We start from the raw sequence: 14,857 nt of genomic DNA, 5'->3' as shown, positions 1-14,857 counted from the left end.
AGACCCTTGCGCTGACCAGTGGTCAGCACAAAAAGAGAGGTGCACCGCCTAAGAACAGCGGTGCGTGACAAATAGATCCGGAGCGCCCGCACCAGATCTAAAGTATGCAACGCTTTCTCAAAGCGATGAACAGGAGCCGGACAAAAGGAAGGCAATGAAATGTCCTGGTTAAGGTGGAAAGGAGACACCACCTTAGGGAGAAAGTCCGGAGTCGGACGGAGAACCACCTTGTCTTGATGAAAAAACAAAAAAGGTGACTCCGAAGAGAGCGCAGCCAAATCAGAGACTCTCCTGAGAGAAGTTATGGCCACCAGGAAGACGACTTTCTGTGAAAGTCGAAACAAAGAAACCTCCCTAAGAGGCTCAAAGGGGGGTTTCTGTAAGGCTGTGAGGACCAGATTAAGGTCCCAGGCATCCAAAGGCCGCCGGTAAGGTGGAATGATGTGAGATGCGCCCTGCATGAAGGTGCGCACCTGAGCCAGTCGGGCGATACGCCGCTGGAACAACACTGACAGAGCCGAGACCTGTCCCTTAAGGGAATTGAGGGATAGTCCTAGCTGCAGACCGGACTGTAGAAAGGACAGGATGGTCGGCAAGGAAAAAGGCCAAGGGGCATGGCCGGAAGAACGACACCAGGACAGGAAAATTCTCCAAGTCCTGTGGTAAATTTTGGCCGAGGAAGACTTCCGAGCCTGAGTCATAGTGGAGATGACTTCGGGAGGAATGCCGGAAGCCGTTAGGATCCAGGACTCAAGAGCCACGCCGTCAATCTGAGAGCCGCAGAATTCTGGCGGAAAAACGGACCTTGTGAGAGAAGGTCTGGGCGGTCCGGGAGATGCCACGGCACCTCTACGGACAGACGGAGCAGGTCTGGGTACCAAACTCGCCTGGGCCAGTCTGGAGCAATGAGTATGACCCGATGGCCCTCCATTCTGATCTTGCGCAGGACTCTGGGCAAGAGAGCTAGAGGGGGAAACACGTAAGACAGACGGAACTGGGACCAATCCTGGACCAGCGCGTCCGCTGCAAAGGCCTGAGGATCGTGGGAGCGAGCCACATAAACCGGGACCTTGTTGTTGTGCCGGGATGCCATTAGATCCACTTCCGGAGTGCCCCACTTGCGGCAGATCGACCGGAACACTGCCGGATGCAGAGCCCACTCGCCGCTGTCCACGGTTTGACGGCTGAGATAATCTGCCTCCCAGTTTTCTACGCCTGGGATGTGGACTGCGGATATGGTGGACTTTGAGTCCTCCGTCCACTGAAGGATGCGTTGAACCTCCAACATTGCCAGGCGGCTGCGAGCCCCGCCCTGGTGATTGATGTAGGCAACTGCTGTCGCGTTGTCTGACTGGACTCGAATGTGCTTGCCCGCCAACAGGTGGTGAAAGGCTACAAGAGCTAGGAGCACAGCTCTGATTTCCAGCACATTGATCGAGAGGGCTGATTCGGACGGAGTCCAAGTGCCCTGTGCTCGGTGGTGGAGAAATACTGCTCCCCAGCCGGATAGACTGGCATCCGTGGTGAGGATCACCCAGGACGGGGTCAGGAAGGCGCGTCCCTGAGACAGAGAGAGGGGCCGAAGCCACCACTGAAGAGAGCTCCTGGTCTGTGGCGACAGAGCCACCAACCTGTGCAAGGAAGAAGTCCGCTTGTCCAACAGCGGAGAATGTCCAGCTGCAGAGGACGCAGATGGAACTGGGCAAAGGGAACCGCTTCCATTGACACCACCATCTGACCCAGCACCTGCATGAGGTGCCTGATGGAATGACGGCGGGGCCTCAACAGAGAGCGCATCGCCAGATAGAGGGACTGCTGTTTGACTAAGGGCAGCTTGACAAGTGCCGGCAGAGTCTCGAATTGCATCCCTAGGTACGTGAGTTTTTGGGTCAGGGTCAGAGTGGACTTGGGCAGATTGACAAGCCACCCGAATTGAACAAGAGTGGCGAGAGTGAGCGAGACACTCCGCTGACAGTCTGCACTGGATGAAGCCTTGACAAGAAGGTCGTCCAGGTAAGGAATCACTGCCAACCCCTGGAGGTGCAGAACCGCAACCACTGCTGCCATGACCTTGGTGAATACTCGAGGGGCCGTGGCTAACCCGAAGGGGAGAGCCACGAATTGGAAATGTTCCTCTCCGATTGCAAAACGTAGCCAACGCTGGTGTGAAACTGCAATTGGCACATGCAGATAGGCATCTCTGATGTCGATGGATGCCAGGAAATCTCCTTGGGTCATTGAGGCAATGACTGATCGCAGAGACTCCATGCGAAAATGCCGCACCTGAACATGCTTGTTGAGAAGCTTGAGATCCAGGATGGGCCGGAAGGAACCGTCCTTTTTGGGGACTAGGAAGAGGTTTGAGTAGAAACCTCTGAACCGTTCCCTGGCGGGAACCGGTACAATTACTCCGTTGGCCTGCAAGGATGCCACGGCCTGAGAGAAGGCGGCGGCCTTGGAGCAGGGGGGAGTTGACAGAAAAAATCTGTTTGGCGGGCTGGAAGAGAACTATCCTGTAGCCGTGGGAGATGATATCCCGCACCAACTGATCGGAGACGTGTTGAAACCACACGTCGCCAAAGTGGGAGAGCCTGCCACCGACCAAGGATGTTGCTGGCTCGGCCAGATAGTCAAGAGGAGGCTGCCTTAGTGGCAGCAGCTCCTGCGGACTTTTGTGGACGCGGCTTCTTGCGCCAGGTGGGCTTCTGGTCCTTGGCTGAGTTAGTGGACGAGGCCGAGGGCTTAGAGGACGACCAGTTAGAGGAACGAAAGGAACGAAACCTCGACTGGTTCCTGCCCTGGACAGGTTTCCTGGATTTAGTCTGTGGCAAGGAAGTACTCTTCCCGCCAGTAGCCTCCTTAATAATTTCATTCAGTTGTTCACCGAACAGCCTGGACCCAGCAAATGGGAGCCCAGCAAGGTACTTCTTTGAGGAAGCATCTGCCTTCCACTCTCGAAGCCACAAGATCCTGCGGATAGCGAGGGAATTAGCGGAGGCCACCGCAGTGCGGTGAGAGGCCTCCAGCATGGCAGACATGGCGTAGGCTAAAAAGGCTGAAGCCTGGGAAGTTTATGCCTGAATTGGTTGCCTTGAGTCCCTAGTGAGGGAATGCATCTCCTCTAGGGAAGCAGAGATGGCTTTGAGAGCCCACACTGCTGCAAAGGATGGGGAGAACGAGGCCCCTGCCGCTTCATAGACAGACTTGGCCAGGAGGTCAACCTGGCGGTCAGTGGGATCCTTAAGTGAGGTGCCATCAGCCACAGATACAACTGTCCGGGCTGAGAGTCTAGACACCGGAGGGTCTACCTTTGGTGAGTGAGCCCACTCCTTGACCACCTCTGGTGGAAAAGGATAACGGTCATCAGAACCACGCTTTGGGAAGCGTTTGTCAGGACAGGCTCTGGGCTTGAACACAGTGGCTTGAAAACTGGAGTGGTTAAAGAACACACTCCTTGTTCTCTTAGGCGAGGTAAACTGGTGCTTTTCTGCCAGAGAGGGTTGCTCCTCTGATACTGGCGTATTGAGGTCCAGTACAGAATTAATGGACGCAATCAAATCACTAACATCTGCATCACCCTCGGTCAGATCAATGGGGCACATGGAGGTAGCGTCCGAGCCCCCAGTAAAGACATCCTCCTCGTCCTGCGAGTCGGCTCGTGAATCGGAGCCGCGGGACGAGGAAGGAGAGGGGACCCTGCGTCTCCTTTTAGGAGGACGGGTCTTGGAGCAGATGAAGAATCCTCTGTGAGCTCTGCAGAGCGAGCCGAAGCAGCAGAGGCGCACTGAGAAGGGGGCTGATGCATGCTCAGCAGAGTCCGGGACAACTCTCCCATGGAGTCGGCAAAGGACTGGGAGATAGACTTAGAAAACAATTCTACCCAAGCCAGGGGTTCAGCCACCGGGGCCGGAGCAGCCGGAGGGACCACTGGGGAGACTCCAGGCTGAGGCACCACCATGTTAGAGCAGGCCTCACAATGAGGATATGTGCTCGGTTCAGGCAGTACGAGCTTACATGCAGTGCATATTGAGTACAGCCTTGCAGCCTTGCTCCTAGTGTGAGACATGCTGCTGAGGTGGGGGCTCTGCAGTAAAGAACACACTCCTTCAGAATGACCCCCAGAGAGTGTATAAGAAGGTCCACAACCAGAGGTTGTGGCTTACCAGACCGTTTTGTGTGCCCTCCGGATCCCACAGCTCGGATCCCCAGACAGGTTGCAGAGATGCAGCAGCCAGCGCCGATCAGTGTGAGAACGCTGATAAAATGGCGCCGGAGTGAGGAGGGGGGGGCGGGGCCTAGTCCAAGAGCAGGAACCGGAGGGCCAAGGAGATATACAGGGGAGGGAAACATCTCAGAGAGGAGTGTCCTCCCCTGTGCTGAACGGCCGGTGGGCGACGCCGCACTGTCCCTCTGCATGACTGACATGCAGGGGCAGTGAAAACGAAAGTAGGCCGCAGCCGAAGCCTGGGCCTAAATTTTACAATGCGGCCGGCGCGCAGGCACCCTCAACGCGGTTCTCAGGTGAAAACCAGAGAACCGGCCGGAAATGTCACCAAAGTAACCTGACACACTCTCCCCAACAATAAAGATGCAAGGGACCCCCTGACAATAACGTCTCAAATACTTAGCTTGTGAGACGCAGGGCCAGGTCCCTGAGGGATGAGTGCTCTGTCCGGCAGGGTCCTGAAAGGGCTGCGGATGGAGACCGATCTCCTGCAAAGCAGTGAGAACCGTGCTGGCTCCCACTTCAAGCCAGAGCCCGAGGGATGGTGAAGGAGCGCGGCATGTAAGGCTCCAGCCTTGAAATCAACCTTAACAACACCGCCGACACAGTGGGGTGAGAAGGGACATGCCGGGGGTCCAGCTTGGACTCGCTTTTCTTCAAACTCTTTAAAATCAAAAATCAGATGAGAATGCATGTGTGGATGTGTGCCTCCTGAACACAAAGCATTGAACTGGCTATATTTGGTTATCCAGGGGGTGTATATGCTCGGAGGGAGGAGCTACACTTTTTAGTGTAGTACTTTGTGTGTCCTCCGGAGGCAGAAGCTATACACCCATGGTCTGGGTCTCCCATAGGAACGATGAAGAAAGACCCCAAATGGACTAATTTTGATCCGTGACCCAAACCAAAAACACTTTTTTGCTGGCCAAGCATTTACAAAAAAAACAACAAAACAAAAGAGCATATCTGCAGTACCAGCTATAGCCATTATACAGCTGATGGAGCTGTGCTGTTCTCCAACTGATCCAGCTGCCACCGGCCCCAGGGAACAGTTGATCAATGGGGATGCCAAGTGCTGCAACTCCACTGATCTAATATTAATGACTTATCTGAAGGATAAGATGTCAATACAAAAAAAGTACCAAACAATCTTTCTAATGATCCGGCATGTCCTATAGCGAACAATATGAGCATTCCTGTGTATGGGACACATGGACAAGACGGCTGTCTCAACACCTACAGAAGACCTGGCGTCAATGGACTGATGCATCCATCTGTGTTTACCTTTATGTTTGTATATTAAACATATACCAACAAAAATACATTTAAAAAGGGGATTTTCCACTTTTTTTTTCCCACAAGTAATAAAGCTTACTTACCTTACCATACCCTCATCGCTCGACTTCCAGGTGCTAAGTTTTATGGATGGGATCCATACCTTGTTTGGTCTGGACGGTCATGTGCCCACGTCAGCCGAACAGTAACTGCAGCACTCATATAGGTTCATCCTGACCAAGTAGTTCGTATAGAACTGGCCTTTGTACATTCTGTTCCAGAATAACATATGTGACCACTGCAGCCAATCACTGGCCACAGCGGTAACAAGTAGGCAGTCTTGTTTGGCCAGAGATTTTACATGGTGGCCCATTTAGGTTTATGGTTTCCATGTCCTGAGGTCCTGAGTAAGTTTTTGTCTTTAATGCAATAGGACTGATTAACCCGGAATTACAAATGCAGAGAACAAGTTATGAACCTGCACATCAAAAGAACAGACCAAATATGTACAAAAGCAATGATCATCCGCTCCTTGGTAGAGGAACGTTTCCAGCAGGTCCGGTGCACACCTGATAATGACGTCGTCTAGTGGAGCGTACTGGTGATGACAGCTCCGCATTGTTCAGACGTTATTACCAGTGCGGGTACCTGTCACTGCAGCTGTCAAACCGGTGCTACAGTCTATTTGCTAATGACCCAGGGTCAGCAATGCAAATATGTCGTCAGCTCCGGCTGTGCCGCCAATATGTACAGTAGTGTTCATAAGTCCTGCATAGGCATAAAGAAAACTACATATTTCATACTTCTGCATCTCTACAGTGAAACTGGTGGAACATATATGTTTTTGTAATCCCTCATTGTATGCCATACTCATTTTTTAATGTCCCAAGTGTATAAATTGTTATGGTATGTGCTTTTGTGATATTTATTTTTCCAGCATAACCATACCTACACCAGTACAGTGTGTAGAATGGTGAACAGGTTTCTAAGTTCATTACCTTCCAATGCAAGTTCACACAGACTTAAATTTTACTTTTTAAGATTTATTATTTTTTATGTAATTCAGAGTCCTGAAAAGGGCTTTTTGAGTGCATCTTTAGCGTCTAATAATTTGTCAGCCTTTGCTCTTGAGCACCAACTTGCATCTCTGTGGCATTGAGTGATCAAGCTTCTGCAGATGGTCACGAGTGATGATGTGGTTCCAGGCCTGTATCGGAGCCTCAATCAACTCTCTCTTGGTCCTTGGCTGTTTTTTAGATATCTCTATTGATACCTTGTGCCACAAATTTTCAACTGGGTTGAGGTCCGGGGACTGGGCTGGCCGGTTAGTAGTAGCCACCTTGTTCTTTTTTTTCCATTCCGTTACTGTCTTAGCTCTGTGACAAGGAGCATTATCATCCTGGAAGATATAATCCCCTGAAAACAGGTGTTGAGCAGAAGGCAGCATTTTCTTATTAAGGATGTCCATGTATTTTTTTTCATTAAAGGAGTTATCCGACATACACTCCAAAAAAAAATTGTAAGCTAATCTGTGCTGTATTGTCATATAAATCACCCATACATTGTTATTTTTAGTTTTCTAACTTTTGTTCCTCTTGAATTATCCCTTTATTCTCTGCAGCACCTTGTTTACATTCAGCTCCAGCAAACATGACCACTTCCTGTATTCTTGGTTGCCAAACCTCAGTCAGAGCTGGCACCACCCAGCCTCAGTGTCCAGAAACGCCCCCTGCCCTCCCTCTGCACATTCAATGGCTGTCAGTATTCTGCCCAGCACCTGACCTCTCAGCAGCATGTGACAGAGCAGAGATCCAGCTTCTCTCATCTGTGACACAGCAATCAGCTCACATCCCATCCACAATGGTAACAGAGAGAGTTGTTACATGTTCCTCACCCCTTATAGATAAATGAATACTGTGTAAGGCCCCTTTCACATGTTAGTGATTCTGGTACGTTTGTGCTTTTTTTTTTTTTTTAAACGTACCAGAATCACTGACATACGCAGACCCATTATAATGAATGGGTCTGCGCACACGTCAGTGATTTTTCACTGCACGTGTCTCCGTGCGGCGTACCCGCGTGTGCGTGATTGCCGCACGGAGACATGTCCATTTTTTTCTGGCATCACTGATGTCCCACGGACCACGCAGTGGTGTGATCCGTGAAACACGTGCCAGAAAAAAACGTGCTTTTAAAATAAAAAACATTTTAACTCACCCGGCGTCCAGCGATGTCCTCTGCAGCCCGTGCAGCCTGCTGCTTCTGAGCCAGCTCATTATTGTCACGCATATTCATGATGCGCGACACAGCCGACCCGGAAGCAGCTGCTGCGGGGGTCAGCTCCGGCCGGATGCTGCACCGCGGGAGCGATCAGCACCATGGAGAGCGGGAGCGGGCGCAGGTGAGTTGATTACTAAGTGCAATCACGGGCAGTAATCTGTAAGTGACAGTAAATAAACACATAAACCAAGAAAAAACAGTTTTTTGTAATTAAATACATCACCCTCATAAGCCTCTTGATTAGGCTACATTCACAGGACTGCCCCTGTTTTTGCGGTCTGCAAAAAAATGGTCATGTTTTTTCACGGATGCAACTGTGTGGCATCCGTTCCGTTCCGTATATGGTCCGTGTGTCATCTGCGTACCTTCCTATTTTTTCATACTGCAAAAAACGGAAGCAGCTAGATAGCTAGAGGGATAGAGACAGATAGCTAGAGGGATAAATAGAGGGATGGATGAATGAATCAAGGGATAGATAGAGGGATAGATAATAGATGAGAAAGACCAATATAATGTCCTACCCCCCCCCCCGCATATTCTAAGCTGGCACCCTTTAGTGTCTTTCAAGTGGCACTAAAGGGTGCTTAGCCTTGTATTTAGCCAATAAATAAATAAAAAAAAAAAAAACAAACAACGACGTGAGGTCCCCTCTATCTTTTGTAGCCAGCTAAGGTAAAGCAGACGGCTGCAGCCTGCAGACCACAGCTGGCAGCTTCACCTTGGCTGGTAATCCAAAACAGAGGGCACCCCACGCTATTTAAAATTAAATAAATAATTTAAAACAAAAAACGTGGGGTCCCCCCCAAATTGCAACACCAGCCAAAGTAAAGCGGACAGCTGTGGTCTGGTATTCTCAGACTAGGGAGGTCCACCGTTATTGGACACTCCCCAGCCTAAAAATAGCAGGCTACAGCTGCCCCAGAAGTGGCGCATCCATTGGATGTGCCAATCCTGGCGCTTTGCCCCAACTCATCCCGTTGCCCTGGTGCGTTGGCAAACGAGGTAATATATGGGGTTGATGCCAGATGTGTAATGTCACCTGGCATCAAGCCCTGGGGTTGGTGAGGTCAGGCGTCTATCAGATACCCGACATCACCAACCCAGTCAGTAAGAAATAAAAAATAGACAACAAAAAAAGTTTTATTTGAAAAAAACACTCCCCACATTCCCTCTTTCAACAATTTATTGACAAGAACAATCCAATCCGGGTCCGGCGTAATCCAATAAGGGGGTCGCACGGCGATCCATACCATAGTCAATGAGACTTCCAGTCAATGAAGAACAAAATGTCCCATTGGCTGGGAGAGCCGTGCAGTGACCTGAGCTAACAATAGGTCAGCCCAGGTCACTGCAGGGGATGCCGAGCGCTGCCGTCAGGAGGTTAGATGAGATCATTACCTGCAGTAACGATCTCCTGCTCTGCTGACGTCAGCGCTGTCACTGACTTCTATGCCCGCCGCGTTCTACGCAGTATCGCGAGAGCCCGTGACGTCACTGCTAGTGACAGTCTCGGGCCGCCCGCGAGACGGGCAGAGAAGGCAGTGACCGCGGTGACGTCAGGAGGCAGGAGATCGTCACAGCAGGTAATTATCTCATCTAATCTAACCTGCAGCTACATGTGCAGAGAGCAGGGAGCCGCGCACACTGCTTAGCGCTGGCTTCTTGCTCTCCTAGCTACAGTACACATCGGGTTAATTACACGATGTGTACTGCAGCTACATGTGCAAAGAGCAGGAGCCGGCGCTGGCAGCGTGAGAGCGGTGGAGGCTGGTAACGAAGGTAAATATCGGGTAACCACCTTGGTTACCCGATGTTTACCTTGGTTACAGCTTACCGCAGCTGCCAGACGCCGGCTCCTGCTCCCTTCATTTCGTCGCTCTCTCGCTGTCACACACAGCGATCTGTGCGTCACAGCGGGAGAGCGACGACCAAAAAATGAAGCTGGACATTCAGCAACGAGCGGCGACCTCACAGTAGGGGCCAGCTCGTTGCTGGATGTCACACACAGCGACAGCGACGAGACAGAAAATGGTGACGTAGCAGCAACGTCGTTGTCGCTGTGTGTGACATCACCTTTAGCAGTCAGTGTCCCGCTCCCTGCCAGCCCCGCGGCGTGAGAAGCTGCTGATACTGCGGGCAGACACTGACATTGCAGTGCGGGCAGCTGCGGGGCTGGCAGGGAGCGGGACACAGACTGCACGGGCAGTGAAGCAGCGCTCGTCATCACCGCGGCTGCACGCACTGCAGGGTGAGAAGCAGCTTATACTGCAGAGGGGGGCAAACACTGACACGCTGCAGTGCGGGCATCCGCGGGGCTGGCGCGGGACACAGACTGATGCACACACACAGATGACCCATGATGACACAGACAGCGCGCACGGGGGAGGGGGGGGGGGGGGACAGTTCCCAGGGCGTCAGGCAGTAAACATGATAAAGCGCTGGGGACACAGCGTGACAGTGTATCTGACAGCAAGTGTTCCTTGCCTTATTGAACTGGACACTGAATCGGCTGCAATTCAGGGCGCACGTAGCTGGACACAGGAGGCGGGGGAGGGAGGCTAAGGAGTGTGTGGGAGGTTGTGGCCAGAGTACGGGGTGCTGGGCAATGTGTGGGAGGGTGCAGGGACGGGGGCGGTTACTCCACGCACTGTACAGCCCAGCAGGGCGGTAACATGCTGTTCCAGATTTGCATGTCAACATGGCCCTGCCCATGTAGACATGAAATTACCGGAAGCAGCAAAATCGCGGCAGGAGCGGTCACATGACCACTCTGAGCCGGGGGAGAGGGGCTTACAGCAGGGCAGGTAAGTGGTCTCTATCTACTTACCTGCCCCAATGTAGCCCAATAGTGTAATAATGAAAAAAAGTCAAAAGAAGCCGGATAACCCCTTTAACCATACCCTCCACAATATGAAGCCTTACAACACCATTGGCTGCCATACAGCCCCAGACCATTACTTTCATCGGATGTTTCACAGAGAAGCTCAAACACTCTGGCTTGTACTCTTCATGTGGAAACCTTCTCACATAAGACTTTCCATCATTTCCTAAAATGCAAAAAGTGCTTTCATCACTAAACAGCCCTTTTTCCCACTCCTCCTTCCTCCATTTTGAATATTTCAATCAGGGCTGTGGAGTCGGTAAGCCAAACCTTCGACTCCGACTCCTCAATTTCTCTTCCTCCGACTCCGGCTCCGGCTCCTACATATATTGCTTATAGTTAGGTGAAAAATTTATTGTAGTACATGAACATGTGTATGTGAACATCAGACATTTAATTATTTTGTATGATACAATAATCAAGATATTTGGATAGAACATAAAATATATTTATTGGAATACAACTTTAGAACACAAAAAACTAATAAATTGTAAATATGTAATACACTATTTAATATACAGTAGATTACATATATATCGTGTGTGTGTGTGTGTGTGTATGTGTATATATTATATATATATATATATATATATATATATATATATATATATATATATATATATATATATATATATTACATTACATATTGTATTACATATTCACAATTTATTAGTTTGTGTTCTAAAGTTGTATTCCAATAAATATTTTATGTTCTATCCAAATATCTTGATTATTGTATCATAAAAATAATTAAATGTCTGATGTTCACATTAAATTTTTCACTTAAATATAAGCATTATACTAAATATTATTTAGTAAAATATTCAGCACATTCTGCATTGCACTACTGTCCCCAATTTATTATATATTCTAGGAGTCGGAGTCGGTGCATTTTATACCGACTCCAACTCCGACTCCACCAAAATGAGCTCAGACTCCGACTCCACAGCCCTGATTTCAATGCCCACAGTATTCACCTTTGTCTTTGTATGGCTGTCATCAATGGCTTCTTTCGGGCCTTGCACCCTCTCAATCCTGCTTCCAAACATCTCTTCCTAACAGTTGATGTTGCTACCTCAATATTGCACTTTTCTTGCCATTCTCGCAGAAGCTGAGGAGAGCTGAGCTTTCCATTGGCAAGGGATGTTCTTATCAGTACTCTATCCTCCCTTTTAGTTGACTTTCTGGGCCAACCAGATCTGGGCCTGTCCTGAGTAATTCCAAGCTGCTTAAGTTTCTGCAAAATTCTTACAACTGTCCTCTGATTACAGCCGACCTTCCTTGCGATCTGAGGGCCAGTATAACCCTCTTCATGTAGCACCACAACTCGCACACGATCCTCCGCTGACAAGAATCTGAAGGCTCCCATCATAAAGCTCTACAGTATGATTCACTAGATAGACCTACAGATAAAACTATCAAACTAAGCAGCAGATGTGATGCAATGGAATGGAATGTGATTGGCTGCCATATCCAGGTTATGATTGGTCACAAGAACCTAATTTTGGATCTGAAGCTGTACAATATTTAGTTGTGCTTTCAATTCCCAGATTGTTGCAATAATTTCAGGGAAAACTGCTTCAAAAGCTAAAAATATTACAGGGAGAGAATGCAAAATTGTTTTCTGAACAAACCATATATAATATGTCATATTAGCATCGAAGATATTCGACAGAAAACGTTTAAAACTTGAAAAATCAATTTATCCTATGCAGGACTTATGAACACCACTGTATATTTAGCTTGTCTTATCAAGTATGCGAGTGAACAAAAATAAAAAACAAAAAAAATAAAATAATCCAGAATTAGAAATCAGCAAAATTGGATAAACCCATGATAGATATTTGGCATTCAGAATAGAAGTGACCTTCACCCCTAAACAAGATATGATGTACAGTTAAGTCATATTCCAGCTCCCTAACTTTGATGCAGGATCAGAAACTGGGCCCACATCGCTGCTGGTGGATGATTGCTGTGTTATGACTAACAGCTGGCAAAACAGACCGCTTTCAATTCACAGCTGACATAAAGCTCAAAATTATTACCCTGATTGATAGCGTGCCAGAACACTCAGCAAGAGCCAGGCAAAGTGCCAGAATTGGTGCATCTAATGGATGTGCCACTTCAGGGGCGGCTGCGGGCTGATCTGATATTTTTTGACTGGGAGAGGCCAAATAACTATGGCTTTTCCTATACCAGCCCCCAGTTGTCTGCTTTACCTTGGCCGGTAAAAAAAAAAAAAGTGGGGTCCCCCCTATTTTTTGATAAGTTATTTAAATAATTTAAAGAAAAAAAACCAAGTAGGATCCCCTCTACCTTTGATATCAAGTTAAGGTAAAGCTGACAGCTGGGGTTTGTAGCCTGCAGTCAACTGCTTTAGCTGCACAGGTTATCAAAAATAGGTAGAAGAGTATGTCTTTTTTTTTTTTTTTTTTACATTTTTTCCTTACCCACATTTGTTTGTGCAGGGCAATTGTCCCAGTTTGCTTCATTTTGCAGCCCCCTAGCCCTTACTACGACTATTTTACAGCAAACAATTTCAGGTCTCCATTGACCTATATGGGGTTTAGGGTCAGGGGGCCAAGTCCCGAACCAAACTTTTAATTTATTAATTTAAAGTTTGGCAAAAACCAAATACAGTATATACGGTCCGCTCATGTCTACTCACAAGTTCAAGTGTATTCAATTGAAGCCTATCCATCCTAAGAGTTGCAGCCTGTACTGAGCAGTGTGAGATCTCAGCAGCATCAGCAAAGAGGAGGGACACTGAGGAGCTGCCACTTTGGATAGATTGGCAGAGACTGATTTTAAACTTTCAAAATTGATTATATAGTCTATCCTACATGGAATATCACAGTAATTAAACCAGTCTAATGCCTATTTAATTATGAATGCAGTTTAGCTTTTGCAAAATCTGACAGATCGGCTTTTAAATATTATGTAAGGGGAGTTACAATATGGGCAGTGATCTATAAAATATACATCAACTGCCCCATTAAAAGTAATGCATAGAACAAACACAAAAGAAGGGAATTTTGTTTACTTACCGTAAATTCCTTTTCTTCTAGCTCCAATTGGGAGACCCAGACAATTGGGTGTATAGCTATTGCCTCTGGAGGCCACACAAAGTATTACACTTAAAAGTGTAAGGCCCCTCCCCTTCTGGCTATACACCCCCAGTGGGATCACTGGCTCACCAGTTTTAGTGCCAAAGCAAGAAGGAGGAAAGCCAATAACTGGTTTAAAGACCAATTCAATCCGAGGAAACATCGGAGAACTGAACCATACCACATGAACAACATGTGTACCCGAAAAAACAGAAAAACCCCGAGAAAACAGGGCGGGTGCTGGGTCTCCCAATTGGAGCTAGAAGAAAAGGAATTTACGGTAAGTAAACAAAATTCCCTTCTTCTTTGTCGCTCCATTGGGAGACCCAGACAATTGGGATGTCCAAAAGCAATCCCTGGGTGGGTAAAAGAATACCTCATGATAGGGCCGTCAAACGGCCCTCTCCTACAGGTGGCCAACCGCCGCCTGAATGACTTATCTACCTAGGCTGGCGTCTGCCGAAGCGTAGGTATGCATCTGATAATGCTTGGTAAAAGTAAGTAGACTCGACCAGGTGGGTGCCTGACACACCTGCTGAGCCGTAGCCTGGTGCCGTAATGCCCAGGATGCACCCACGGCTCTGGTAGAATGGGCCTTCGGCCTTGAGAGAACCAGAAGCCCAGTAGAACTGTAGGTTTCAAGAATTGGTTCCTCGAGCCCCCGAGCAAGGGTGGATCTGGAAGCTTGCGACTGTTTACGCCGACCAGCGACAAGGACAAAGAGTGCATCCGGGTGGCGCAGGAGCGCCATGCGGGAAGTAGAACCTGAGTGCTCTCACCAGAACCAACAGATGCAAATCTTTCTGAAATTGATGGACTGGACGAGGACACAAAGAAGGTGAGGTGATATCCTGATTGATATGAAAATGGGATACCACCTTAGGGAGAAATTCCGGAACCGGACGCAGAACTACCCTGTCCTGGTGAAGGACCAGGAAGGGAGTTTGTATGAGAGCGTTGCTAGCTCGGAAACTCTCCTAAGAGACGAGACCGTTACTAGAAGGCCACTTCCCGTGAAAAACGGGAAGGGAGACATCCTTCAAAGGCTCGAAAGGCGGCATCTGGAGAGCAATTAGAACCTTGTTCAGA

The 14,857-nt window shown here is 48.6% G+C and overlaps 1 protein-coding gene across 1 annotated transcript in view; it reads right to left on the bottom strand.

Moving 5' to 3' along the window:
• CUL2 (cullin 2) overlaps window positions 1-14,857 on the bottom strand; it is a 178,501-nt gene that overhangs the window by 37,594 nt on the left and 126,050 nt on the right. The gene's annotated exons all lie outside the window — the stretch shown is intronic.

The sequence above is a fragment of the Anomaloglossus baeobatrachus genome, chromosome 6 (assembly GCF_048569485.1).
Source record: "Anomaloglossus baeobatrachus isolate aAnoBae1 chromosome 6, aAnoBae1.hap1, whole genome shotgun sequence".
Classification (NCBI taxonomy): domain Eukaryota; kingdom Metazoa; phylum Chordata; class Amphibia; order Anura; family Aromobatidae; genus Anomaloglossus; species Anomaloglossus baeobatrachus.
Note: the sequence above shows the minus strand (reverse complement) of the source record. Positions and strands in the feature narration are given on the sequence as shown.